General features: G+C 44.7%; 1 non-coding gene across 1 annotated transcript; it reads right to left on the reverse strand.

The window, feature by feature from the left end:
• Positions 1–4097: 4097 nt before the first annotated feature.
• Positions 4098–4216, reverse strand: LOC138361863 (5S ribosomal RNA). The gene has a single exon (XR_011227234.1). It is a non-coding gene; the product is annotated as a 5S ribosomal RNA (ribosomal RNA).
• Between the last annotated feature and the right edge of the window lie 300 nt (positions 4217–4516).

Genomic DNA, 4516 nt, shown 5'->3' on the forward strand with positions numbered 1-4516 from the left:
CTAAGAGGGTGGCCTGCATAGTAATCCTAATGTGGAACATAACAATGAATCTCTAATCTCTAGAAAAAAGATACCGAGTGCTTATATGTGTTGAGAGAGAGAGAGAGAGAGGAGAGAGAGAGAGAGAGAGAGAGAGAGAGAGGAGAGAGAGAGAGAGAGAGAGAGAGAGAGAGAGAGAGAGAGAGAGAGAGACACAGACAGACAGACAGACAGACAGACAGACAGACAGACAAGACAGACAGACAGACAGACAGACAGACAGACAGACAGACAGACAGACAGACAGAGACTGAGAGAGAGAAACACACACAGACAGTTTCATAAATATTCTCATTTTATAGCTATTTGCTTTCAGTGACAGAGGTTTTTGTTATAATAGTATTGGTGTCTAACACTCACAATCTCTTTAGAAATTAAAGTGTGGCTCCAATGGAGCCGAGTTTGTTGGTTTGAGGCCAAGCCACCACCACAGGGCAGTAAGTAAGCCGTTTACTTGGAGGAGGTGTACTTGGTGACGGCCTTAGTGCCCTCAGAGACGGCGTGCTTGGCCAGTTCTCCGGGCAACAGGAGCCTTACAGCCGTCTGGATCTCCCGACTGGTAATGGTGGAACGCTTGTTGTAGTGGGCCAGGCGAGAAGCCTCGGCGGCGATGCGCTCGAAGATGTCGTTCACGAACGAGTTCATGATCGACATGGCTTTGGAAGAGATACCAGTGTCGGGGTGGACCTGCTTCAGCACTTTGTAGATGTAGATGCTGTAGCTCTCCTTCCTCCTGCGCTTCTTTTTCTTATCGCCCTTGGCAATGGCCTTCTGGGCCTTTCCGGCCTTCTTGGCAGCCTTTCCAGATGCCTTGGGTGGCATGATGATGCTCGTGCTGGCTGGCGTTGCGATACAATAATGAACTTTTGCGCGAGTCGAGCTTTCCTTTATATCCCGCTCGCGACTCAGCTCAGAGCGGGTCGCGTGGCGGAGCGCGCTGATTGGTCAGTGGCGGACTCCCTTGATCCTGAGCGGGGTATATAACACGAAGCTCGATCTGCGGGCCGGCATTAAAACACCACAAACCCACAACAGCAGCAGCAATGTCAGGACGCGGCAAGGGAGGCAAAGTGAAGGGCAAGTCAAAGTCTCGCTCCAGCAGGGCCGGACTTCAGTTCCCCGTGGGCAGAATTCACCGTCTGCTGCGTAAGGGCAACTACGCCGAACGCGTCGGTGCTGGCGCTCCTGTCTACCTGGCAGCCGTCATGGAATACCTCGCTGCCGAAGTTCTCGAGCTCGCCGGTAACGCCGCACGTGACAACAAGAAGACCCGTATCATCCCACGTCACTTGCAGTTGGCCATCCGCAACGACGAAGAACTCAACAAACTTCTGTCTGGCGTAACCATTGCACAGGGAGGTGTTCTTCCAAACATTCAGGCAGTTCTTTTGCCAAAGAAGACAGAGAAGAAGTAAGCACTTCTGCCACCCACCGCGACAAATACCATAACCAGGCTCCATCCGGAGCCACACACACTTTAATAGAGAGATTCAAGTAGACAATCAACTTTCAAACATTAATAATAACATTTATATTGATTTCATTTGGAATGTGTACATAACAAACAAACAAAACAAAATTATAGGGGATATTCAGCATCACTTGGAATATTAACCAATCATATAAATCCAATATATATTTTATATTTTACTTTAAGCGAGGAATTCATATTCTATCCATTTTTAATCATACAAATGAACAAAAGCAATTCTTCACTAGACGTAATGAATGAATAAATGATCAAGGTTTTAATGTGTTTCATGAATATATATATATATATATATATATATATATATATATATATATATATATATATATATATATATATATATATATATATATATATATATATATATATATATTAATACTTGTGAACCAGAATATGTTTGAGCAGCAGCGATCGTGCCTGCCATTGGCCGAAGTGCAACAATTCAAATAATTTAAAGGGCCTGCTCGGGTATATAAGAGAGGCTGGGAGACTGGGGCCGGTGGTGGGTGATGGGTGATGAGTGATGGTGTGGTGTGGTGTGGTGTTGTTAAGAGTTGATTTACGGCCAGCCAGCCAGCCAGCCAGCCAGCCAGCTGCAGCCAAGGCAGGGCAGGGCAAGGCAAGGCAAGGCAAGGCAAGGCAAGGCAAGGCAAGGCAAGGCAAGGCAAGGCAAGGCAAGGCAAGGCAGGCAGGCAGGCAGGCAGGCAGCCAGGCAGCCAGGCAGCCAGACAGGCAGGCAGGCAGGCAGGCAGGCAGGCAGGCAGGCAGGCAGGCAGGCAGGCAGGCAGGCAGGCAGGCAGGCAGGCAGGCAGGCAGCCAGGCAGGCAGGCAGGCAGGCAGGCAGGCAGGCAGGCAGGCAGGCAGGCAGGCAGGCAGGCAGGCAGGCAGCCAGGCAGCCAGCCAGCCAGCCAGCCAGCCAGCCAGCCAGCCAGCCAGCCAGCCAGCCAGCCAGCCAGCCAGCCAGCCAGCCAGCCAGCCACTCCCACTTTGTATTTATATGCATTCAATTTATATTCAAACATTATATATGTTAAGGGCCTTGTTTTAGTGTTTATTTTAAAAATGACAAACATCGAGTCATTTTACCAGTCCTTTAGCGTTAACGGTGATGCATTTTAAAACTGAACATAAATCGCCTTTTCTGGATATATCAAATATCGAATCCGCTTAATGTGCCTACAATTCAATCATTCAAAAAATACATAATTTACATCAAGCCTTTTCATAGAACAGACAATAAGATTTGTACATGCAAAAAAAAAAAAAAATCCTTTAAGTTATCAATACAATGTGAGAAAACTTTACTTTTATAACTAAAGTTGCACAATTATACCAACTCTATGGTGGCTGGGTTGTAAGGTGTGTGGCTGGTGTTTTGGAAGTCGCGAGTTCAAACGACCCAATGGGAATAATACTTTTTTTTTTTTGCCATACAATCTTCCTAATACTATTATGTAGGTTTGTGTGTGTTTTTTTATTCATTCTTTGGTTTTATAGATGACATACATATTGACTCCTTTTACCGGTCCTTAATTAGGCTCTGGGGAAGCAATGGTGGTGGTGGTGGTGGTGGTGGTGGTGCATTTAAAACTAAACCAAAAATCACCAGTTCTGGACGCGTCAAATATCATATCCGCTTAATGTGTCTACAACCTAATTACTTAAAACTACACTATTTAATTCATTCATATCATGTGCATATTGGTCATTATGCTCATACAACCGACATCAAAATTTATTTTCATTATTAGAATCATACATTTCATCAAGTAATACAGATACAAAGAGATTTTCTTTCTGAGAAGACCGTTAGTATTGGCTTGCAGGCAGGCAGGCAGGCAGGCATTTGAGGGTTATTATTTCGCCTGTTGATTGGGGGGAGGGTTGATGTGTTAGGGGGTTTTCGGTTAGATGTGGTGGTGGTGATTGGTGGTGGTGATTGGTGGTGATTGGTGGTGATTGGTGGTGGTGGTGGTGGTGGTGGTGGTAGTAGGTGGGAGTTGGGGTGGGGGGGGGGGGGGGGGGGGGGGGGGGGGGGGAGGGAAGGGGAGGGGAATGATGGTCTGTGGATTCCTTCTCCGTACCCTTTACATATAAGCAAAAATATGCCTTCTTGTGGGTATAGAAACATTAACACAAATTATATCAGTAACTGATATTGTAGCCTTTTAAACAGAAAAGATTTGTACATACAAATACTTTTTAATTATCATTTATTTGTGGAAATGGCATTTACGTCATTAAATTGATACCTCAGCATCAAGCTAGTGTCCTGCAGCAGTGGTCCAGTGGTAAAGTGTATATAAGTGATGCGTATTCTTGGAGTTGCGAGTTCAAACCCGGATTAAGCTATATATATATATATATATACAACATGTTTTGTTTTGGTTGTTTGTTTTTGTATAAAGCCTCACACAATATCTATATTAAGCGAGTTTGTTTTAAACATGACATACATATTAATTCATTTTACCAGGCCTTATTCCACACAACTCCGTGAATTTCCCGTGGAGCCAGCCATTCAAACAAAAACAAACGAAACAAAACAAAACAAAACAAAAAACATTATTGCCAACAGCATTTGGTGTTCCCAGGCGGTCACCCATCCAAGTACTAACCAAACCCAACGTTGCTTAACTTCGCTGATCGGACGAGAAGCGGTGTTCTCAACGTGGTATGGCCGTTGGCATGAGACTGCCTACACATTGTGGCTAATAACCAACTCTTTTAAGTCATCGCGGCAGGATACGGACCTGCTTGTGGTGTCTTAATGGTAATTGTATCCTAACATATTTTTGTCTCCTTGGCATGGATATTTAACATCGTTTATTCAGTCTTGGGTTTATGTTCTTTCGCCATTTACAGACATTTTACATCTACCTACTTCCTCAGCCTGCCCTGCCAATTTCTAATGAATTTGTGGATTTTCTTTGTAATACAAACATGTGTGTGCTCATCTGCTCTTCAGTTTTATGATATTGTCTCATC

The sequence above is a fragment of the Procambarus clarkii genome, unplaced genomic scaffold (genome assembly GCF_040958095.1).
Source record: "Procambarus clarkii isolate CNS0578487 unplaced genomic scaffold, FALCON_Pclarkii_2.0 HiC_scaffold_924, whole genome shotgun sequence".
Lineage (NCBI taxonomy): Eukaryota > Metazoa > Arthropoda > Malacostraca > Decapoda > Cambaridae > Procambarus > Procambarus clarkii.